This window comes from Pteropus vampyrus, unplaced genomic scaffold (genome assembly GCF_000151845.1).
Source record: "Pteropus vampyrus isolate Shadow unplaced genomic scaffold, Pvam_2.0 Scaffold285, whole genome shotgun sequence".
NCBI classification, from domain to species: Eukaryota; Metazoa; Chordata; class Mammalia; order Chiroptera; family Pteropodidae; genus Pteropus; species Pteropus vampyrus.
In genome coordinates this window covers 2,507,705-2,534,143 of record NW_011889066.1, presented here as the reverse complement: position 1 = coordinate 2,534,143, position 26,439 = coordinate 2,507,705, and the positions used below count along the sequence as shown (strand labels likewise).

At 36.4% G+C, this 26,439-nt stretch overlaps 1 pseudogene across 5 annotated transcripts in view; it reads right to left on the bottom strand.

The window, feature by feature from the left end:
* Positions 1-23,893: 23,893 nt before the first annotated feature.
* Positions 23,894-26,439, bottom strand: part of LOC105302838 — a 28,879-nt pseudogene continuing 26,333 nt past the window's right edge. For all 5 annotated transcript variants that reach the window (XR_002776414.1, XR_002776415.1, XR_002776416.1 and 2 more), the window contains one exon: positions 23,894-25,972. The product of XR_002776414.1 is annotated as a ubiquitin-conjugating enzyme E2 D3 pseudogene, transcript variant X1 (transcript). The remainder of the gene's footprint in view (positions 25,973-26,439) is intronic.

Here is a 26,439-nt window from a genome sequence, read left to right as displayed (position 1 = left end):
TGTTTTCCATAGTGGCTGCACCAATTGACAGTTCCACGAACAGTGCACAAGGGTTCCCTTTTCTCCACATTCTTGCCATTGCTTGCTGTGTGGATTTATTGATAATAAGCATTGTGCCAGGTGTGTGGTGATATTTATTATTGTTCAGATTTACATTTCCCTGGTAATTAGTAATGTTGAGCTTCTTTTCCTGTGTCTGCTGGCCATCTGTATGTCCTCTTTGAAGAAACATCTATTCAAGTCCTCTTCTTGTTTTTAATTGGATTTTTGGGTTTTTTTATTGAACTGTATGAATTCTTTATATGTTTTGGATATTAATCCTTATCAAATATATCCTTAGCAAATATCTTCTTCCATTTAGAACCTTGCTTGTTTGTTTGTTGATGGTTTCCTTTGCTATAAAAAAAACTTTTGGTTTATATAGCATGATTTATTTATTTTTGCTTTTGTTTTCTTTGCTCCAAAAGACATATTCAAAATATATCAATAAGAACAATGTCAAAGAGTTTATTGCTTACATTTTCTTCTAGGGGTTTTATGATTTCAGGTCTTACATTTAAGTCTCTAATCCATTCTGAATTTGTTTTTGGTAAATAGTGTAAGAAAGTAGTCTAGTTTCATTTTTTTGCATGTATCTGTCCAATTTTTCCAACATCATTTACTGAAGAGACTGTATTTACTCCTAAGAATAGCGTGTATTATTGCCTCCTTTATTGTAGATTAATGGACTATATAGGTGTGGGTTTATTTCTGGAATCTCTATTCTGTTTAATTTTTAAAACTGCCACACTGTCTTCCAAAGTGGCTGTACCATTTTGCACTTTCACTAGCAATGAATAAGAGTTTCTTGTTGCTCCACATCCTTGCCAGACAGCATTTAGTGTTGTCAGTGTTTGTAGATGTTCTTTAACAAATTAAGGAATGTCTTCCCTATTCCTAGTTTGCTAACATTTTGTATATTGAATGAGTGATGTATTTTGTCAAATGCTTTTTCTCCATCGATTGATGACATTTACTCCTCCCCTTCTTCCTTCTCTTTCTATTTCTTTTCCTCCTCCTCCTCCTCTTTCTCCTTCTCTTTCTTCTCCCTATTGACATGATAGATTCTATTAACTGATGTTTGAATATTGAACCAGTCTTGCATACTTGAAATAAATTTCAGCTATGGTGTATAATTCTTTTTTATATATTAATGGATTTGATCTGCCAATTTATTTGAAATTTGGCATCCACTATTAGGAGAGATATTGATCTGTACCTTTCTTTTTTTTGTAATTTATATTCCTAGTTTTGGTGTCGGAGTAATGCTGGCCTCATAGGATGAGTTAGAAAGTGTCACACATTACTGCTAAGATAGTAGTGCATCTAGGATTCCATAGAGTGAAGACAATGGGAGTTTCATGTTTGGTACTTCTGGATTCTGTGTTAGGTGCTTCTACTCTTGGTTGATTATAATTTGTGTCCTTCTCTTGTAATAAACCATAACCATGAGTTTACCAGCTTTCCTTGAGTTTTTGAGTCCTTCCTACTCAAAACTGAGGGTAGTTTTGGGAATCCACTGAACTTGCAATTGGTGTCAAAGGTGAGGGCAGTCTTGAAGTCCGTTCCCTATACCTTTGCAGTGGGCCTAAACTCTTTACACCCCTGATTATAATTTGCAGAGAAGATATTCAGAGCCAATTTAGAAAAAGCAAGTGGACAATGAACGGTCTTCAAAACCAAAGATACTATGCCAAAGCAACAACAACAACAAAAAGGCACATTAAACCCCAAACAGAGAGCACTGATTACCTAAGCTTTGTACACTTCATTATACCTTATACTATGATGTGAGTTATATTTAATTACATTTATAATTATATGGATCTGTCCCTCATTAGACTATGAGTTTATCAAAGAGAAGGAATATATTTCACTCACACTATATCTCTAGTGCCTAGACCAAGGCCTGGTATACAGAAACACTCAACACAAAACTGAATGTAGAAGAAAATAAATTTAAAAATTCAATCTGAGGTATTTGACTCCTCCATAATGTCCATGAAATCTTTGCTGAATCATAAAATCTATGAAGCATTAGGTCCTAGCACTGAGAGGGTTACTAAAGTTCTTCAGGTGCAACTCCACCCAAGGAACCACATCTTCCCTATGCCATCTGAAGACTTAGGGTGATAGAATAGAAGAATCACTATATCTGAAGCCATTTATTCAGTATGAACAGCTCGAAATAGAATATTGTTTATTTTATCGAGCTGACATCTCTGGCTTCCTCCTACACATTCTAGTTGTGTCCATAAGACTTTCAGAGAATATATACAATCCCTCAAAATATTTGTTGCTATTGATTTGAGAGCCATGTCTAGATCATATTTGAGTTTAGATTGAACTTGCTACAGTCTAAATCTTCTCATTCATCAACCCTCATAAAAGATGATTCAAAACAACATTGAAATTGCTCAGAGATTTCTTTCTTAGGCCCTTATTCTTAATTAAGAGGGGAGAAAAGAACTATAAATTGTTGTGTGCTAACACTATGTCAGCTAGTTACCACACATTTCTTACTTCATCTAATTGAGTTCATCTCATCAAATTATGATATATAATAACATTAGTTTCCTTTTTCAGGTTAGCTAACAGGGATAGTTAAGGAAGCCAGTTTTCTTTGGTTCAAAATATAATGACCTTCATTAGATTTTAAATTGATTGGACTGAAAGATCTTCAGAAATCAGTGCATGAATTTTAAAAATGAATCTATTGTTGTAAGAGAACTTTTCTTCCTTTAGATAGTCACCCTGGTTTTTGGAATCAAAGAATTTGGGTTTGATCTCCTGACTCTGCAGAAGTTGCACAACTGCAGAGTAATCTAGAGCCAGTTGTGCAACTTCTCTGAGAATCACTATCTTAACCTGTGAAATAAAAGTAATAAGACAGACCTGTAAGGTTGAAGTGAGGATAAAATAGGATAATGTGTGTAAAATTTATAGTACAATGCATGGTACAAGTGTGAGCTGAAGAAATGGTAATGGTTATAATGATGGTGATGAGGAAGAGGAGTAGAACATCATGATCCAACAAAAGACCTATAAAATATTGTTACTGGAAGGGACTTTGCAATTTCCTAGTAAAATCTTATTTTACACACACACACACACACACACACACACACACACACACACACCACACAGAAACTGATGCAAGATCCTGAGAAGAGACAGGTTTATTCAAGATCATAGAGCAGGTCAATATCAGGCAGCTTGTCTTTGGGTCTGTGCTTTTTTCAGTAGCCTGCACAGAGTCACACAGGCTAGGAAAGAAATCATAAGGCAAAACAGATCCTGCCTCTAAGCTTGCACTCCAGCCTGTGAGAGTGATGCAGGAGATGAATAAGGCACAGCCTCATTCTCCAAAATGCTCTTTCCCTGGGTTCTCTCACACTTAATTGCTAAGGACAATCACATGAAAAACAAATTTTCATTTATGTGGGTACATCTGCTCCCACCAGCCATTTTTATATAAAAGAAGTCTGCTCATACATGTGTCTCAATTTTGTATGAGCTGCCAAATAAATTCTTACCATCAGGCTGACTCACAGGAGATAAAACTACTACAAAAGGGCTGCTCCTAAAGCAACAAGCTCATCTACTGCTCTCCCAGTAATGATGCTTCTGTTAATAAGGAGAATGAGAACAGCCTGTCAGAGGGGCTTCCCCAGGACAGAGAACCATATGACAGACAGATGTGCTGCATCTGTGTGAAGAAGAGTTTTCAAAGCTTTCCTTACTCCAAGCCTGGGGCAGAGCCAACAGGGCTGGATCGGCACTGCTGATAGCCCAGCTAATGGTGTCTAACTTCACCTTCTCAGTCTACCCCACTTAGGTTTTTTTCCATTTTATTATATTTTTAAAAATTATTTTTCTCGGACCTTCCTCTTCACACTCATGTGATTCAATAATACAGAATAAAAAAGGTAGGCTTTTCTCTCATCATGACTTAGTGAAGAATGTGTAAGGTTTTCAGGGCAAGGCTGAGAACAAGGTTTCTTATTAAACCCCACTTTTCATTACCTTGCTGCCCAATTTGTCCAGCTTGAGCAGCAGGGTTATAGGTGGAAATCATCTGTCTCCTCTCCTCTCTTCCTTCTCATAAAAGTGAAGATTAAGAATGAGAGGTTGGGATGGTGGCATAAGTTTAGGGTAAAGAGAGATAAAGGGGTAGTTTATACAACTCTAGGTACCTACTAGTACATAAAACACTGCCACTTTGAAAAATGATAAATGGAATTCTCTCAAGCTTAATGGAAAGATTCAGCCTTCAGTTCACATATCATCACATATTTAACATTATCAAATTGTACACATATGGATGCACATTATAACTTTAATGTGCATCCATATGTGTACAATTTAATCTGTACAACAATAACATCAGATGGGAGTAATTATTAGTTACTTGTTAAAGATAGGAAAAACACTATTCAAAGAAAGATAAGGATTATACACATACCACATAAGCAAATCTTGTATCTATTCATTAGGTCTTGGGACACTGTCAGAATAAGAAGGTCCAGTACAGGTAAACCTTTTCTTTGTCTAGATTATCTGGCAGGTAGGGTGGGCAGAGAAGAGGAAAAAGGATGCTACTACTGCCCACCAGCTCACAGAAATTTAACCACCTTTCAAGAAGCCTAAATATGATGCTTCCTGGGGCAATTATCACTCAGATCAAAATGAGACCAGAAGTGGGGAACAGGAGTTGCCAGAAAGTATATATTCATAAGATCATGAAATAAATACTGAAGTCTTCATCAGGATTCTGGTCTCAACAATATCCCTAACAGATCTGCCATGTGAGGAAAACCTCTTCACCTTTCTGGGCCTCAGTTTTCTTATCTATAAAATGAGATACTTGAACCAGATTATCATTCAGGTCCTTTCTGAAATAAACATTAAGTGGTTCTATGACAAATCATAGTATCTATGACATAGGATCTATGACAAAGCATAGATCCAAGGATGTTATTTTTTTGAGATTTGAATGGACACGTAAACCATAAAAGGTGTTCTTCATGTTATTTAAATTAGTAGTAGGTTTGTTTTAATATCTTAATTTCAATGTATTTTTTTCCTTCAAACATAAAATGCCTTAGATTGCAGGAATGGGTACAGTGCGAGGGATGGGGAGGTGGTATCACTTTTCATGGTGAGTAGCAAATCTGGGGAAGAAGGAACATGTTATCTGCAAAATAATGAACTTCTCTGACTTAGTCAACCTCTAGTTAGCTGGTCTTTTAATGACAAGGAAAGGGAGGATCAGGGCAGATTTGAGAAGCCTCATGTTATTAGTGCACCCTTCTGAAGTAAGTATGGCTGTCTCTCCTTTATCCATAGGAGAGCTAAGGTTCAGAAAGATTGTATAACTTGCCTGAGGTCATTCAGCAAGCAAATGGGTGAAGCGGAACATGAATCCAGTGTGTCTGACTAAGCCCAATGTATCATGTCATGTTCCTGTCACAGTTACCTTTTATAAATTTGCATTGTGTAAGTTGCAATATATGTTAATGGTTATGCTTTGTTTTATACTGTAAATCATTGAAAGGCTTTGCAATAATCCAAAAAAAAAAAAAAACAACAAAAACACTTTGAAGTTTTAAAACTTACTAAGTAAAATTATTTTTGTAGAGGTAGATAATAAAAAAATTTTCCCCAGTTTTACTCTAAAGTAGATTTTCCTCATAATCACAGTGGCAAAGTTATTTTCAATTACAATAATACTTCATATTGAGAAAAATATTTTTTTAATTTTACTGAATACTTGTGGGTATTTATTTCTTTTCTTTGGGATGAGAGTAGGAGAACAGTTTCCCACATCTATTTCTCTTCTTTTCACTGTAATACTTTCAACTATCTATGGAAAACTATGCATCCCTCATTTCTAATATATCTTCAGTACTATGGTGGTTGCATACCTCACGCATGAACTGTCAGAATAAAGCTCATCTGGCCACAAGGATGGGTACAGGTGTGGGTGTGTGGTCTAGTCATAGTTAGTCAGCTGCATAGAACACTGGAAAAGAAGCATATTCTTGGATCTACTAAAATGGGAGTATATGAGCCCAAGGTTTTTGGGGACCATCACATGAAATCTGAGAATGAAGACAATGAAATAGGAGGCAGAGCCAAGAAATGAAAAAAACTTGAACTCTGAAGAAATCATTTGAGAACATAGATCCAATAATGCCCATACCCAAAGTGATAGATTTTCCTTTCTGCCATTTTCCATTTTCTGTTGTTCATGCTTAGAAGAGAACCAACTGGTCCAATTCAATTTGATAATCTAGATTAATAAAGATTTTGGCAAGGCAGGTTCAGTGTGAAGATATTGGTAAATTCACTAGTATAAAATATCGAAATAGAAATCTCATAGATTATTCCATAACATAAATTACTGTCTTAGGAAAGTTATATATAAGAAGAAAAATGTCAGGCACTAATTATTTGAATTCTTTTATCATTGATATGTCTTGAGCTGTATAACAAAATACTAATACTTTTACTACTCAGATTAAGTTTTTCTTAACCCCGATTTCCTTTTTATGACAATATCTTCACTGAAAAATGAGAACCTTCCCTAAGTTCCCTCAGATCCAAGGTCATTCCTAGTTGATATCCCTCCAATGAGAGAAAATGAGAAGCATGCTCTGTGATCAAAAACCATGTGTTCTTTAGCTATACTATCAGTGTCAGGTATTGGTAGTAACAGAAAAATTTCCAGCATGGAAACAGTTTCTCCAGTTTGAGAAGAAAGAAAAAGGCCCTTCTTTCTCAATGTGATGCTCAAATATTGTCACTACAGGCCAAAATACGTTAGAAGCACAAAACTCTTATGTGAAGTTTGGGAACAGTCCCCAAGACCACCCTCACTTCTGACACCAACTACATGATTGAGTGTCCCAAGACCACCTTTAGGCTCAATGATTTGCTAAGATACACAGAACTCAGTGAAAGCTATTATAGTTACATGTTATTATAATGAAAGGATCCAGATTAAAAACAGCCAAGAGAAGAGAGACATAGGACAGGTCCAGGAGAATTCCAAATATAGAGTTTCTAGTTGTCCTCTCCTACTGTAGTTACTGATAGCATTAACTTTCTTAATAACGATGTGTGACAACACACAGAGGATTGCCAAGCAAGGAAGCTCACCTGGAAATTAGTGTCCAGAGTTGGGACTTCATCACATAAATGGATGGTCAATCATCCATATGGCTGAACTTAAGTTTCTAGCCTATCAGGAAATGGAGCTGATAACCCTGTAACCTAAAGCCCCCACCATAAATCACACTCTCAGACTACCTGACATGGCCCAAGGCTCCCAGAAAAACAAAGACACTTTTATCAGTTGGGATTTTCCAATGGTTTAGAGATTACCTCCCAAGGAGCTGAGGGCAAAAGACATACCTCAATTTGGGCAAGGCTAATTTCTTTGTTACAAACCTTGGCTTAATACACACACACACACACACACACACACACACACACACACACACACACACACACACTTGCATACACACATCACCACCATTCTTGAGGTGTGACCAAAGTGCCAAGGAGACTGGACTAAAATGAATTAAAGCATGAACCACATATTGTGTTCAGCTTTTACCCTTCCTTAAGATTACAGCAAGAAAGAGAGAGAGAGACAGACAGAGAGAGAGAGAGCATGTTAGTGTAAGTATGTGGCAGAGGAAGGCTCAGAGGGATGGGGCAGTCAGAGTAACCCCCAGACCAATCCATATAGTAGCCTATAGGCCATTGCACATCCTTGTACCAGTTGGACATAGATATTTGCCAAAAGCAACAGAGTTTAGAACTAATTCAAGTTTTTTTGGTAACATTCAAAGCAAAATATATTTTCTATGAAGTTTCAGGATTTTACCACATTTTGCACTATCCCAAGCAGCATTAACCTTTTCATCTTGTACTACTTTATTCTTTATCACAAATAGTACTTTCCTGTTTTATAATAGCATTAAAAACCTAGCATGTGCATAAAAGTGTACCTAATTCACTTCTCATCTTATGGTATCTATGGAAATAATGTACCTTTCAAATACTCTGAGATATTAATGTTCCCTGTATGCCACTCTGTGCCTCCTACTTACCATCAAATAGGTATTGAAAATTTCGCAGGCCACATAGTCCTTCCTAATTGCCAGGGAAGGAATGACTCCACCACAAATTGCTCTGATTCTCCGTAAGAAGCAGTGACACCCAGAGATCCAGGCCCCACTAACAAACAACCTTGATCAGAATAAATAGTGAAAGCTACAAGTCCTAAAATGACAATGAGAGTCACCTCCTGCATACGAGTATTTTTAAACTACCTGACTAATGAGTGTTTCAGGTTCCATATTTTCAATTTCCGTAAATTGAGAATGTGACCATGAAAGCGAGGCAGTAACCAGCTGTCGGTGCAATCATACAGTCACAGAGCATCTATTTCTGAGGAACCACAGGACACTGACAAGTGTGAAGAGAATGAAAGGAGACCACTGTGGGACTGGACACAGACACAAGAAATTAAGAAAAGAAAACAGAGGGTTCACAAGAAAATCTATAAGAACAGGCCATCTTAATCCAGCACCTGCAGTTGCTCCACAGAGTGACAGAATGCCAAGAGCAGGTGGGCAGGTGACACCTATGGGGACAGAAACAACTCAGTTCAGAGAACTTCACTCTGAGTGTTCCATATACTATCAGAACTCTGGCAAATAGGACTCAGGCTTGCGCCAACTTGAAAAATTGAAGTGTGAGGTGACTGAGGTAACACACAGAAGAGAAAGGGGCTGTGTTTAATTCACATCAAAATACTAGGACTAGAGTAGCTCATCAGTACATATTTTTTGAGTGAATAACTGAGAAGGAATTGAGAGCTTCTCAGGCTTCCGTGATAACTGGACAAAGCAGTCATGTATTCCTGTGCTGTCTGCAAAGAAAATATGGTGACTCCAATATGGAGAGGAGCCTTTAGACTGGCTGACAAGTTGGGGTCAGGGTATATGAGGGTAAATATTAAGTTGTTGGTTTTATTTTTAGTTTTACCTTTTTTATTTGTTTTTATTTAAACTGTTAATTCTGAGAGAAGTTGTGAGAGGTGAAATTCATCCTCCATATGAGAAAACTGGATCATACACCAGCCAGGAGCTGTGGGTACACAAGCAGGAGAAACCAGGTAGGAGCTAGTACAGGAGAGAAAGGAGATGATGGACGAGGAGGGGCTAATACCAAGAATTGCTGAGGCAAATAGAAATGGAAGGATAGGGCCTTAATGACTAACAAAAGCATCGGATGAAGCCTATCTTTGACTTGCAGGCAAAAAGGGGCTGAAGCTGGGACCCCAAGAGGGAAGAAATCTTGTCCAGTAATTCAGATTGGTCAGCCAAGGCCAGATATTAGAATGTTACTAGAATTGGGGAGCAGCCACAGACTCCTTATTCAAAGGTGGCAAGTTAGAAATTAATATAGATATGGATAATAAGGATTAGTAGGCACTTTTGGAAGTTATTACTTCAGATATGAAAATCAGACTTATGTATTCAGACCTTGGCACCTACAATGCACAAACTCATGACAAAGACTCTCCTTGACCAAACTCTTCTTGACTAGGCCTCAACTTTAGCCTATAAAGATTTGAATGAACACTAACACTGTTTTTAACAACTCCAGGCCACATTCCTAGGATGATTCCAGCCCCATTCTAAAGTGCCTGCCTCAGAAAACTCAAGGCTGCCAAAATAATTGGTTATTTGGTATAGCCAACAGCTGAAGATAAGGCCCCTATTTCCCAGCCTCTGTGAGAGAATAAGATTCTAACTTTTATAAGAGCTAGTTAATAAACCTAGATGGGTTTCACATGGACCAAATTCCTCTTTCTACTTTTTTTGTGATTTTTCACTTCCCTGACTCTATCTAGCCCTTGCTCAGTCTCTCCCCTATTTCCTCATTCTTCCTTTAAAATGCCAAATCAAAGTTGAGTTTAGCAATAGTGTATTACTGATTAAAATCTGTCCTGACAAGTTTAACTAGTCTGGCTTTTTCATCTTTGACACTCATAAGAAGAGCAAAAGTAAAAATACAAATTTGCAGACATCTATTAAATTTAGAATATATTAATTTAATTTTTACCATAGCATAATGTACTTAGATGCAAATATTACAATTAAGAAATATGGACAATAGCTAAGGGCAAAAGAAATTAATATACAAAAGACAAAAAAAATTCATTGAGACAAAAATTACCTAGGGAATTATAAAGAATTAAAATCTCATTACTTAGGCCTGACCTTTCTGAGGGAAGTGGTAGGTTAGAAGGAAAAAAGATTTTCAGGATGGATGGTGGAGTTAACCATCCTGCTTTGACTAGTAGTAAGATGTGTTTAAAATGAAAGCTGAATGAGCTAAAGCTTTAGCAGCCAAACTTGTTTAATGATCTCTTTATTTAACAAGATGTAGATGAAATGTAACTGTATAATGTTTTGAAAAAGGAAAAAAATCTTTATTCCCCAAATACCCTTACTTGTTATAGATTGTGCTAAACACACACACACACACACACACACACACACACACACACACACTTTTTTTTTTTGTATTTTCCAAACCAAAGGCAAAACACATTGCAATAATGTAAAGCCTATAATAACCAATAGGACATAAAAACTTTAAAATAGCAGGGAAAATTGTCTCTTTTCAAAATATGTCTTTAGCAAGTGTAACAAAGATATAATTAAGACCTAAAGAAAACTTTTAAATTGCTAATTACAAAAGGTAAGTGAAAACATGTTTGGAAAACTTGGACATATATTATTCAATGGATCTAAATGATAAATGCCTTATGCTATCAAGAAAATCAGTCAAGAAACTTAATTACCTTATAATGATTTTTCAAAACTTTTTGGCAGAATGGATCCCAGCAACATAGTACCCACCTTCAGAAAAAGGCAAGGAAAAATAAACTCAAAAATTACTAGGCTGTCATTTTTTCATTAATGATATTAATTTTGTATAAATCAATAAAAATAAAAATTCTTTGAATGACAAAAGTGTCATGGGACCAGAAAAGTAATGATCATGACTGTATTTTAAAAGTATATAAAAGGAGCACACATAAAGTAATCTTCTTTTTTCCCTCTCAACATCACTAAAATAAAGTCAGAAAGAAAGAAAACAGAATTTACATTGGCAATTGAACACTTTCTAAAATAATGTTGGAATGTGAGAACTCAAACCTTATCTGGTCAAATTATTTTCAATTAACTTGTTTAAGAGTTCAGCTATGTAAATAAAAACTTGTCTTTGGCAAGGGAAGATTGATAATGACCTCATAAAAGAAGTCTCTAGGGAAGGATTATAATAGTTGACCAGAAGGTTAATTTCTATTAGTGTAATTCCTGTACTAATGATATCAAGACCAAACATTGTGACATTGGTTTTTCTTTCCATAGTGAGAGTAATTTAAGGGTTAAAACTTTCTCTGACCTAGGAATTTGTGGTCAGCACTTGTATGGGTAAAGAAAGAGTGCATCTAAAATTCAAGTCGGGATGTAACATCTTTTAATGAAGAAAATTGGAGACAAACATTTGAAAGGAAACAAGATCATTAATGAAAATAAATGGGTGGATAAAAGCAAGTAATCAGTGGAAGAAGAATGTTTTCCCAAGTTGGTGGCAATTCGAGTGAATTATTCACTAGAACCATGCCTAAGGCCTACTGGGAGCTGTTCTTGCTTGTACTATGCAGTTACTGGTAAAGACAATGGCTGTGCCAAACCTCATGCATGTTGGGGCAAGCCTTTAGGGAGTATGACAGATTTGGGGTAAACAGCTCCATGTTGTTGAGAATAAACGGTGGTCTATGTCACACTCTTGGACCGAAAATTAGACAAAGATGACATGAAGGGGTAATGAATGACAGTGTTACCTTGCATTTTTGCAAATGAAAGTTTTTGAGGTTATTATTGAATTCAAGACTCATAGTAGCTCTTTTTCTCACCTCCAAATAGTTAAAGGTAGAAGACTATTTCTCTACCAAAAGATCTAAATGCATTGTTATCAACTTATCCTCTAATCTTGAACAAATCTTTTACTTTCATTTACTCTCTGTTTTTCAAGTGTGAAATAGAGACGATTTTTAAAACACACTTTTTTTCCTCATTCTGTAAGGCAAGCATTGCCCTAATACCCAAACCAAAAAAGACATTCCAAGAAAAGAAAACTATAGACCAATATCTCTCATGAACAAATATACAAAAATTCTCAACAAGATATTAGCAAGTCAAATTCAACAATGTATAAAAAGAATTATACATAACCATGTAAGATATTTCCTCAGAATGCAAGGCTGGCTCGACATTTGAAAATATATTAATGTAATCCATCACATTAACAGGCTAAAAAAAAATACATGATCACATCAATAAATGCAGGAGAAGCACTTGACAAGATCCAACACCCATTCATGATAAAAAAAAGAAAAAACAACTTTCAGTAAACTAGGATTAGAGGGGGATCTTTCTCAACTTGATAAGGGGTATCTATAAGACATCTATAGTTAACATCATACCTAGTGGTGAGAAGCTCAAAGCTTTTCCACTAAGACCAGAAGCAATCTAAGGATGTCCCCTCTCACCACCTTTTTTCAAGATTGTACTGGAAGTTCTAGCAAATGCAATAAAACAAGAAAAGAAAATTAAAGGTGCAGATTGAGAAAGAAGAAATAAAATTATCTTTCTTCACAGATGACATTATCATCTAAGTGGAAAAATAGAATCAACAAAAAGCTGGAACTAATAAGCACTTATAATAAGGTTGCAAGATACAAAGTTAACATACAAAATTCAATTGCTTTCCTCTATATTACTAATAAACAAGTGGAATTTGAAATTAAAAACATAAAAAGGTGCCGAAATAGCTCCTTTGGGAGAGCATTAGACTGAAATTAAAAGCACAATACCATTTGCATTAGCACTCAAAAATGAAATACTCAGGTATAAATCTAACAAAATATGTACAAGATTTATATGAGGAAAGTTACAAAACACTAATGAATAAAATCAAAGAACTAAATAGATGGAGAAATAGTTCATGGTCATGGATAGTCAGGCTAAATATTGTCAAAATGTCAGTTCTTCTTAACTTGATCTATACATTTAACACAATTTCAATATATATCCCAGCAACTTTTTTTTTAATGGATAAATGACAAATTGATTCTGAAGTTTACATGGAGCAGAGAGAATAAAACCAGAATAACCAATACGATGTTGAAGAAGAAGAACGAAGTTGAAGGACTGACATAATCCAACTTCAGGTCTTGCTATGAAGCTATAGTAATCAAGATAGTGTGGTATTGGTGAAAAAATAGACAGATCAACAGAATAGAATAGAGTTCTCAGAGATTGACTCACAGAAATATATCACCTGATCTTTGGCAAAGGACCAAAGGTAATGCAATGAGGGAAAACTAGTCGTTTCAACAAGTGGTGCTGGAATGACTGGGCATCTATCTGAAAAAAAAAAAAATCTAGATAGACTATATACACTTCACAAAAATTAACTCAAAATTGATCATAGACCTGAATGTAAAATACAAAACTATAAAACTCTTAGGAGAAAACTTAGAAAATCTTGAGTATGGTGATACTTTTTTAGATACCACACCAAAAGCACAATCCATGAAAAGAGTAATGGATAAACTGAACTGCATTAAAATTAAAAACTCCTTGCCTGCTAAAGATAATGTCAAGGGAATAAGAACTGGGAGAAAGCATTTGCCAAAGATATATCTGATAAAAGACTCTTATCTAAAATACACAAAGAACTCTTAAAATTCAACAATAAGAAAACAAACAAACCAAATAAAAAATGGGCCAAAGACCCTAATACCTCTACAAAAACCATACACAGATGGAAAATAAACATATAAAAAGATATTCCACATCGCATGTCATCAGAGAAATGCAAATTGAAATAATGAGATACTACTATATATCTATTACGATAGCCAATATTTGGAACATTAACAACAGCAAATGCTGACAAGGATATGGAGCAACACGAACTCTCATACTTTGCTAATGGAAATGAAAAATGGTACCGGCACTTTGGAAGATGGTTTGAAAGTTTCTTATAAAACTACAAATACTCTTACCATATAACCAAACAGCCATGCTCCTTAGAATTTACCCCCAAAATATGTAAACTTATGTTCACACAAAGACCTGCACAAAGATGTTTATAGCAGCTTTATTTATAGTTATGAAAACTCGGAAGCAACCAAGATGCCCTTCAGTAGGTGAATGGGTAAGTAAACTGTGGCACATCCAGGTAATGAAATATATTCTTTACTGTTAAAAAGAAGTGAGCTATCAAGTCATGAAAAGACAGAGATCTTAAATATATTACTAAGTGAAAAAAGCCAATTTTAAAAGGCTATGATTACAACTATATGACATTCTGGAAAAGGCAAAACTGGAGGCGATAAAAAGATCAGTGGTTTTCAGCAAGCCTCAGTTGGTCCATCCTTCTGGCTTCAGCTGGACTCATGCAAAATGATGAACTTTGGATCAGCAAGGGTGGCTCTGCCTCATGGGATTGGCTGATTGTCAGCTAGAGCAACTGGGCTGGGGGAAGGGACAGGAACTCAGCCATGTGCTTCTCATTATCTAGGTAGCTAGCCCAGGCTTGTTCTCCTATCTGTACAGGTTCCCGAAAAAGAGAGAGAGAGAGAGAAGCAGCACACAAAGCCTCTGGGCCCTTAACTCGCCAACATTACCTCTGCTGTATTTTATTAGTGAAAGCAAGATGTAAATGGTAGGAAGAGAGATTCCACTCTGAAAAGGAGGAGCTGCAAATTAACCTGGCAATGGGGGAGAGTATTGACCAGAGCCCATTGTATAATGGCAAGAAACATGCAATTTTGTATCTTTGGCAATTCCTTTCAAACACAGAGTCTGAATTATTGCACATTGATTTCTCAGCACTGCACTCTGAAAGGAATCTGCATAACAGAAAGAATACTATTCTTTAGCAGGGTATGAATTTCTACCAAGTTTACTACTCCAGAAATCAAAATTACGGAATACAAACAAAAAGCAAGAAATACCCAAAATAGTTGTCTGTGTACTCCAGCTATTTTATAACCTCCTTACTTAATGAAGTATCATCTGTTAGTAAATCCTCAAACCAAAAGGGCTTGAAGCACAAAAAAGAGTGTGACAGTGAGAAAGGAGGCCTGAACTTAAAAAATGAAAACAGAATACAATGAAGTTTGTCCATAATGACAATCAGGAGTCCTTACCAAAGTTTTGTGAAATAAGCATTAGAAGGAATTACACCAAACTGGCTAAAATAAAATGATACAGTTCAGTTAAGTAGAAATTCATTTGTGTAAGAAATGCCATTCTATGAGGAGGCTGTCTAATGATTTATCAGCTCAGTTGTTGCTAGATTCAGAGCAACAAGGCTAGACTCTCATGGGAAGATTTTTCTCGTGGAAGATTTCCATTGTAATTTAATTCATGAAACTACAAAAAATTAATGGGAATGTCAATTTGTATCTAAGGGGAAAAGATCTAGAATGTGTTTAGAACATTGATGATTTTCCCTATTCCATGCAATATAATTTGCATGAATAAGAAAGAAAAAAATCTTAGTTTATTTACAAATCTAATTTAAATTGGCTGTATTACTATTATTTCAAACCATATCTTTTTATTTAACATCTCTACTAGTAAAGGGTTTCTAGGAAAACAACTTTAACCTCAATGAATTGCTCATTCAGGAATAGAATACTTGTAAATTATATTGATTCTGGTAAAATAATATTCTTTTCCTATGTTTCTTATGAATTGTAAGTAAAAAACTTGCTCCTGGAATCTGACTAAGGCATAATATACTCTCAAGATTGGAGAAGAGGCAAAGATGGCAATGGGTGTAATGAATTTAGGCTGTGTTTTTTACATTGCTCAAGTCAATTTTGTTTCTTTCAAATCTCTTGTTAATCATGGGTCCTGAAAATCAAATATCTCATTAACTGAGATTTGAGCAGAGTCCATTGTATACCCGCAAGAAAAATTCTTCTTCACCTTACATGGTAACAAATTTCTTTCTGTGATAAATTTCACATGCACAATAGAGTATTTTAAGTATAGTCACTGTGCTGTCCATTACATTCTCAGGACTTATTTATCTTTTAACTGGAATTTTGTACCTTTTGACCACCTTCATCTATTTTACCCACTGTTAACCACTAACATTGCATTCTCAGGCCACTGAGTCTTTTTAGGTATAGCACCTGCCATTCTCCCTGATAAAACTATGACTGAAACACTTCAATAAATACTCTGGAAGAAGAGAGACATCGTACTGGGAAATATGCCCACCTGATAATCATCCAGTCTAAGCTCTCCATATCTCAGACACTTCCACAAGTAGATTGCAGATAGTCAGTCAGTAGCAAACAATTATCAATGTTTCCTATGCACCAGACATGTCTAAGACTCAGAATACACAAAAATGAATAGAGTTCTTACAGTCTACTTAGAGGGCAAAGCAGATAAAAAAAATATAATGATTCCAACGAGATAAGTAGTATGAAAAGAGAAGGGAGAATCTCATTCTGCCCAGGGAGCCTGAACTAGTCTAGTAGAGTATAATTTCTTTTTCTGCCATTGATTGAAAGCTTATTTTATACTGGTAGAAGTTACTGGACTCAAGAAATTCAGCATTTCACAGTTTTTATAATATATTTAGAAGAAAAATCAGTGTCAAGTTGCTAAATTTTGCAATGTTTGTTTTTGACACGGAGACAAAAATAAATGGTACTGCAATGAGTGCATGATATGTATGAATGACTTCTTTCACCTACTACTCACTGGAACACTGACTTTGGTTACACCACCTTTGCTTCATGCCCTTAGATTTTGTGAGATAAACCTGTTTCTTTCCAATAAACAGTCTGGTTTTTGCTTTAGCTAATTTGACTTTGTTTCTGATTTTTTGTGAAGTGAGGTAAGAGGAGATGTGGTCAAACAAATGGTCATAGAACAATAAATAGTTTGCTTCATACTACTGTTAAAGATGGCCAGACCATGTTAGAGTCCACTGTTTTCATGACCCATCATCACAGTTCTATGTGAACTTCATATGTGAATCAGAGTGCATACTTATGGTTTGTAAGACATGGGCATCAAAGGCAGACTAACCCTCTTTGTAAAAACTGTAAAAAAGAAATTACAACTTTCATATAAGAGTCATTTCCAGATACACCCTGTGAGTTGAAGAAATTGGCTCTAAGAAAGGAATGCAATTTGCTCATAATCACATATCTACACAGGGACCTACAGACCTTGAACTCAGGGATGACAGTCAACTTTTTAAATACCTGGAGTGGTGTCAAGATTCCAATACCCTGTGCTTTACCTTTTTGTTGCTAAACTATGGGGAATTTTCTGGGACCTGGGGGAGAGGAGTATGAGTGGACCCTCTTCTCAAGGTTGGGAGTAGATGTTCAAAATCTTGGGGCTGTGATTTCTTACCAGTCAGCACAGAAGTACTGCAGGATTTTAGCCACCCACACATCCATTCTGGTGCCTCAGTATTGGCTGTGCCTGAATGCGGCTCTTGACTTCACGCCAAGCGTATTTCCACAACACAAAGCTAAACAATGTGTTCTCCCAAACTTAGACCTACTGTATCATTATAGAAGTAAAACATCCAATCACATGACTCACAGAGGATGCAAAGCACTTGCCTTTTCTGTGAAGTTTGCACAACTTATAAGTCTTAGGCAGCCTTAGACTGAAATTGGAGAGCAGGGAAGATGGCAGGTGCTATACATAAAAAGACTCAGTGGACTTTCAAATCTCACATGACAGAAGCCATTAACTTGGACTTTTAAATACTGTACGGCAATATCAATAGGGGCAAGTTCTTTGATTACAGTCAAAAACCAATTTGGGGTCAACACTTTCTTCGATTATATAGATACCTGCTCACCAGCAGATTTAGATAAACATTTCTCTTTCACCCTGGCAATCAGAGAACAAAGTCTGGGCTCATATGTCAAAGCTTTGTTTTGTCTGTTCTAAAACTTTGCAACCAGAAACTGGTCAAGATGGCCAGCTGTGCATGCCTCTTGCGACCACATCAGCACATGGAATCACCTGAGGTCTGACTGAACAGAAGCCCTACAACTAGGGACAAAAATAATAGGTCACCTAAAACCAGTAGGAGGAGCAGAGACATGAAACCACCTGGTCCCACAATTGCGTATGGCGATCAAGAATTGGGAGGGCTATCTTGTCTACAGAACTCCTTCTCCCACCTGAGGAGTGAGGGGTCCTGGCCCCACACTGGGTTCGCAGACCAGGGGTCCAGCACCAGGAAGAAAATTCCCCACAATCTCTGGCTGTGAAAGCCATGGAGCATGCGCTGAGTGAGACGGAGGGCTGTGCAGTCACAGACATTTCTCTTAAAGACCCCACACCTGGTTTTACTTGCTAACAGATTCACTCACTCTGAGCCCCAGTGCTGGGGCAGCTGCTTAAGGGGCATCAGGAACATATGGGAGCCACTGAATTGTTGGGGTTCAGGGTGAGGGCTGGAGGGGCAGCTTTCTCCCAGTCAGAAGTGCTGGCAGTATCCATTGTTGAGCCCTCCCTCTTGGAGGCACCTACAAGTTCAGAATGGGGTGGCAGCCATCTGTGAATTGCTTGGTGATTCTTACCAGGTGGCCCTGGAGGGGCACAGGCTGTGGCTGAACTTGGTCTGCGGCTGGATGCTTCCCAGGACTGTGCCACTGGGTCCCACAAGACACCTACTACATAAAGCCACTCTATTAAGACCAAGAGATTTAAGAGCCCTACCTAATATGTAGAAACAGACACAGGGAAGTAGCAAAATGGGGAGACAAAGAAGCATGTCCCACATGAAAGAATAGAATAAAGCTCCAGAAAATGAATTCACCAAAATGGAGACAAGCAATCTATCAGATGCAGAGTTCAAAACACTGGTTATAAGGATGCTCAACGAACTTAGGGGAAGAGTAGATGAACTCAATGAGAACTTTAACAAAGAAACAGAAAACATAATAATGGAGATGGAAAACATAACAGGGAACCAGTTAGAAATGAACAATATCTGAGATAGAGAGTACATTAGAGGGAATCAACAGAGTAGTTGAAGCGAAAGCAAATCAGCAATATAGAGGATGGGATAGCAGAGGATACCCAATCAGAACAGCAACAAGAAAAAAAAATCCAAAAAAATGAAGATAGTTTAAGGAGCCTCTGGGACAACATCAAGTGTAACAATATTTGCATCATAGCAGTACCAGAAGTAGAAGAGAGAGAACAAGGAATTGAAAACATATTTGAAAAAATAATGACAGAAAATTTCCCTAACCCGGTGAAGGAAATAAACATACGATGCCAAGAATGCAGAGAGTCCAAACAAGATGAACCCAAAGAGGCCCACACTAAGACTCATCATCATTAAGATGCCAAAGGTTAAAGATAAGGAGAGAATCTTAAAAGCAGCAATAGAAGCAGTTACTTACCTATAAGGGACCTCCCATAAGACTGTTAGCTGATTTCTCAACAGAAACTTTGCAGTCCAGAAGGGCTATGCACAAAATATTCAAAGTGATGAAAGCCCAGGACCTACAATCAACATTACTCTACCCAGCAAAGTTATCATTTAGAATCGAAGGACATAAAAAAGCTTTTTAGACAAGAAAAAGTTAGAGTTCATCACCACTAAGTCAGTATTACAGGAAATGTTAAAAGGACTTTTTTAAGAAGAAGAAAAAATGTGTTGAAAATATAAATAATGGCAATAACTACGTATCTATCAACAAGAACTTCAAGTGAAAAAGAATTAAATGCTCCAATCAAAAGATAGGGTGGCCGAATGGATAAGAAAACACAACTCTTACATTGGTTGCCTACAAGAGACTCACTTCAGATTAAGAGACACACACAGACAGAAAGTAAAGGGATAGAAAAAGATATTTCATGATGGACCTAGAGCGTATTGTGCTGAGTGGAGTAAATTAGATAGAGAAAGACAAATGTCATATGCTTTCACATACATGTGGAATCTAAAGAACAAAATAAACTAATGATAACAACAACAACAATAAACAGAAACAAACTTATAGTTCTAGAGAACATTTTAAGAGTTACCAGATAAGACAGGGGTTGGGAGGGGGGTCAGAAAAAAAAGAGGAAGAGATTAAGAAGTACAAATTGGTAGTTCCAAAATAAACATGGATATAAAGTATAACATAAGGAATATAGCCAACAATATTGTAATAACTACATACAGCATCAGAAGAGCACTAGATTTATTGGGAGGATCACTTTGTGAATTATATAGATGTCTGATCACTATATCGTATGCCTGCAACTAATATAATATTGTATGTCAACTATAACTGAAAATTAAAAAAATATATTATTTAAACTATTCAACTAAATTCATATGACAGTGTTTATACCTACACGAAGGTAAGAGAGTGGACTATAAAGGTAGTTTGGGGGAGGTGAATATTTATTGAGTTATTCTATGGGCTGCACTCTGTATTAGGGACTAGGGATACAAAGAGATGATTCACCAAACATGCCTAATTCAGAATAAAATCTCAAAAAAAGATAATCCCAATATAATATGGTAAATATTATGATCAATGTTTCCAAAAATATTAGGATAAAATTTTTTTAATCACCACTTTACAGGATGAGGCTCAGAGAAGCTAACTTTCTTACAGTAACAGTTTCTCAAGTCAGTTTCACTAGAAGCAGAGTCTGCAATGGGAATTCTTATTCTAGAGGTATTGGAGGAGTGCTCTCAGAATTGAGAGACTCCATACAGGTCAGGGGTGAAAGACTCCAGACAGGGCAGGGGTGAACAACTAAGGAAAGATGTAGTATCAGCAATGCCTGTCTTTAATCTGATCCCATGGGGATAAGCTGAACATGACCTGAATAAAACAGGGTCAGTTCCACCTTTGGGTCCCAGATCTAGCCCTTTATGTTACCATATAACTGGTTATTGGCTAAGCATTGCCCCAAGGATAAAGGAAGGGAAAATAAACTCTCTGGCATTATGGCTTCCCTTTGGCTGGGGAAAATTCCCCAGTGGATACAGCAGCTGTGAATTTTTGCAGTCAATACTCACAGCAACTGGAGGATAAGTACATTTGCCCAGTAAAAGAGATCTTTTCAGACCATCAACAATGTCTACTAAAAATAAAAATAAAAACAAAACAATATTGCAGGGGGAAAAAAAAAAGCAAACAAAAAAGTGGTGTTTTCTACAGGATTCTCTTTGCATTGCTGAGATCCACTTGCTTCTCATGTTAAATTTATGTTATCCAGGCACAGATGCTCCAGGATTCTGGTTAGTCAAAATTTCTGAGAAAATTTATAAAGGAAAGATAAGGGACAGAAACTATACTCCCTGGCTAGTTCAAGTGTTTACAATTCTACTAATATTCAACATCTCCTCCTCCACCATTCATCTCTCCTAGGCTGGTGTTTTCAAAAATGTAAGGGGATTTTTCAATGGGTAATCTAGCCTTCCAATCTCCTGAGGTCTTTGAATACCTTTTTAGAGAGTATACTAAGAAGTTCTGGTATTTCAAACTCATTTATGAAAATTTTAGGTCCAGGTTTTAATCCACCAACCTAGCAAACTGTTAAAGCCATCACAGCCATTCAGGGTAATGCATTGAACCAGCATCTCTGCTTGCAGCACCCATGTGAACAAATTTGCCTTAATCTATCATTATATTCTTTCCACCCTAATTCAACAACTTAGGATTCATTCCCATACATGGTCCCTAGGTTGTTAACGATAGAAATATTTGAAATCTTTCAGTTCATATTTACTTTTTCATAGGTTATACTTTGCACCTTACTCCCTGGGGCCTGGTGTTATTTGAGTCTGGTTATATTTCTGGAAGCAATGAAAGATGAGAGGTTTGGTCTTAAAAATGATCAGCAGGGACCTGCAAGGCAACTACTTTAGGGGAAAACAGTATATGTTCTTTAGACAAGAGGAGACTAATCTCAGGCAGGGGAAGAAGTGTTCTTCTATTGTCAAGGAGACTTAGAAGAATTCAGGAACTCGAGGACCTCAAGTTCACTGGAACCTTCCCATTTTTCCCCATTTCAACTTTCAGGAACCCACTCTTGTATCAATGCCTTAATTCAACATAAGAAACTAAGTAACGCTGTGAAATCACTATGTATTATAGACCTGCTACTCACAAGATTAGTCTTTAGGCTTAGTTTCCAGAAACATTATCTCTGCAATTATAAAAGATAAAGAGTTTTTTTTTGCGGGGGGGGGGGGGGTGTCAGTCATAGAAAATTACTGGCTTCTTATCCAGATTTTAGTCCCTTGGCTCATCATTTCTTTCCCAAACTTCTTCAACACACTTTGAAGCATCTTAATTTTACTAAACATCTTGTTTTCACTAAAATGTTCTCTGACTCCAACTACTTGGTCACTCATAATGTTGTCTTCTGTAGGCACTTAATCAAGGGTGTCAATAGTAATAAGTAACTGTCTTGCTACCACTGCATGTCACAGGTTAGCAGCAGCTTCTTCACCACTGCCAGAAGAATAATTAATGACTTTACATTTAATTAGAATAGAAGCAAATTTCAGATAACTATGGGTTTGTTTCTCTGAAACACTTTTAGGGATAATTTTTGTATCATATAGACTTTAATCAAAGAAAAAGAAACACTAAGAGATAAGTGGAATAAGGAGTATATTAAGATATTTTACCATATAAAATTATGAGGGCTGGTGATGATCTTGATGAAAAGTTGTTGCCTCTGAATTGGGTTATTCTCCTGATTCACTCTAGGTCAACTGGCTGGGGTTATGAAGAAAAAACAGATCAAAAATCAACTGGATGAGTAACTTTATTCATAATTGCTAAAACCTGGAAACGACTGAGATGTCTTTCAAAAGGTGAAAGAATACACAAACTGCGGTACATGTATACAATGAAATATTATTGAACAATAAAAAAGAATGCGCAACCAAGCATGAAAAGTCATAGATGAAACTTAAATGCATGTAGCTAAGTGAAAGAAGTCTATCAGAAAAGGCTACATAGTGTATTATTCCACTTACATAACATTCTGCAAGAGTCAAAACTATAGATGTGGTAGGAAATTCAATGATTGGCAAGATTCAGGGGAGAGGAGAGGGGATGATTGAATAGGTGAAGTACAGGGAATTTTTTTTTTTTTAAATTATTTAATCAGCATCAGGCAGATTTTTGGCCATTAGCAGGTCTTCCAGTGTTTGAGGAAGACAGGCAGAAAGTGGAAAAGTTTAGGAAATCTGTACTATATCATGAAATAGATGGTTCAATATGGTCACATGCCCAAGTTCCAGTGCTACATGGAAATTTTATAGGATGAGCCAGAGCTAGGGAGCTGTGTCCATGGTAATGGACAAGGAAGGTTTTATGTTCCTATTAAAAATGAAATGAATAGGAAACATTTTTTAAATGTTTATAAAAAAATCAAGCTTTAACATTTATTTTATATCTAGCATTCCACATCTGTGTACAGACAAGGATTAAGATTGCACATAAGTGTAAGCAGTATAAAATGTAGAAGTGGAGAAAAGTCACAGATGTACTAGAAATTGAATACAGGATTGTGAGAAAGCAATGGACAAATCAAAATCACTAGGGGAAAAATGCAAAACGATATAGTCAGAATTAGGAAAGATGAAGAATGGTAAATGCCCTTGTTACTATAGAAGTTAAATTAGTGGCACAGATAGCACTTTTCAAACAAAAAATAATCCAATAGCATTGACTTTTTATTCACTCATGTTAAGTCACCTAAAATGATATCTGTTGCGTTTAAATGCTCATTAATGTAGATGGCTAAACAGATTCACTTCAATGGATACTCCGTATCCCACCATAGTTAAGTCACTTCAGCATAGCCTCATGACAACTCCCACACCAAAAGAGCACTTTATTTTGTAAATTTTAACCCATTATTACTCCATGTTATGGTTTTTTCATTTGTCAGGTATATAACATGAAGAAAACATTTACTTAGGTAGGGGTTATACCTGGAAAATAAATTTCTTAAACTTCATATACATGTTCAAAACTGCTGGGTCTCAAGTCCATCTATGAACTCCAGGGCTGCCAGTACAAGGTGCAGCATACTAAAGCTACACTATCCGAATACCTTATTAATTCTGCATAAATCAGGTCAATGTGTCAACCCGTGACAGACTGTGCACTTTTAACTGAACATGGCAAAACATTCACTCTTTAACTTTACATCATTTGATGTCAAACAATGAAGCAAGTCTTAATGGTATTTACAAAAACAACTTCGCATTTACGAAAGATTATTTCCCATAATGATTAATCCAGGCAGCTAACTCATTGTTTTATGTAACTTTATTGAAGAAAAATAAATTAATTACTAGCAGAGCTATTAGTTGATCACCCATCCATTGACAATTTGCATCATTTATTCAGTGCTATATTAAACAGTGTATTGGAAGATAGATTGACTAACAGCACCAAGCATCCTAACAATTTAAAAGAAAATTACAAAATGTTTGAGACCCTATTTTGTAATACAAAGAATGTTTCACTTCCAATTTCTATTCTCCATAGAAAAAGAACAGGTCATTTCTTTATTGACATGCATAAAATACATCATATTTTCTGTTCTGCTGATGCTATTAATTCAATACCAATTATCCAGCTTCATCAGTTATGAGCATAAAGTATATATGTGACCTCAGATCTCTAACAGTGGAAAGCTTAAACAAGAATGGATGCAGTTAGAATAATGCTGTTTCCTTTGATGTGACAACTGAGCATCCATCTCCCTCCACCTCAAATGATTTCTTCAGCTTGTTAGAGCAGTGAGGAATGGTTTTAGTCTCATAACCAAGTTAGAGTGAGGACATTGACCACATAACACACCTTCTCCATTTTTTAAAAAATTCTGAATCTTGGGCAACTGTTCTTTTGTAACTACTTTTGTTTCTAAAAGCAGTTATTGTTTAAAGCTGGAAGAACTTAAGCCTTCTCAGTTAAGCATGTGAATGAATGGAGGAAGGTAAACAACAAAAAAAATAAAACTAAAAAAGATGAAGTCTGATAGGGGAGCAGCCGGATAAGAAAATCAAAAAAAGGAACAGTAATTTAAAGTTTATTCCAGCTTAAATGCAGGTTATTCTGACTTGGCATCACATGGCATCCTTCTGAGTCCATTCCTGAGATATTCTGTTATACCTATCTCTGTCTGTTTTATAGATCTGTGCAGTCTCTGGCACTAGGGGGTCATTAGGGTTTGGATTACATAGCAGTGAACAAATAAATAAAAGAACTTTAGAAATAGTTAAAGCAGGAGACCATTGTGATCTTAGAATATTGAGACAAATGCTGCCATTACTGTTAATATCTGGATGATAAATTTTTGTTGTACACGCAACCTTAAGTGGTTTGAAGGGGTAGAATGTAGGAAAATGAATTGTCAAAAATACACCACCTTGATATGGGTTGTCATTAAGTCCCATAACTGTGGCTTGCCAATGAAACATATCCCCAACTAGAACTGCAGAACATTGTGCTGGAGGGCCATGGGCCAAATCACTAAGTTCCTTTTTAATCCGTTGCGTCTAGTTCACTATCTCAGTGTGTGCTCAAAGGTCCGAACAAAACTCTTGATTATACTGACGCAAGAAAGGATTGTCTCTTGGTCTCACACCGGCTCTGCCAGACACAGGCACCCAGGCGTAATGAGGGGCCGGGGCCTTCCTCAAGCTGCGGCCTCGGTCTCCTTCTGAGCGGCAGCTGGTACCTCCCCAGGCCCTACAGGGCTCACGAGTAGGACACATCCTGGGAAACACATTTTAATTAATTAATTAATTAATTGATTAATTATAGTGCCATTGGATAAAGAAATCCAATAAGTTTCTGCTGTACACTTTAATAGTAAGGCATATATATGTTTACACTGTGTGTTCACCTCCTATAGTTAGATTTCTTTCTGTAACCACATATTTAATGGGGTAAAAGTGGTCAAATATGTGGGAAACACATTTTTAAACAATAGATTCATTAAGAAGAAGGCAAGACAGACCAAAAGGGAATACTCTTCCTCTTTATAAGAGCAAGTGTTTTTTGCCATGTTTACAAGTCTAGGCATGCAAACACCCCCAAGACCTACCTTAAGAACATTTGGATTCCAAGGAAAAAGGAGCTAACTAAAGATTTATTTAAGTTATCAAGACAACTTCAAAAGGACATATTTCAGTTCAATGAGAAATATAATAAAAACCAGGATGAATATTTCCAAATGTTTC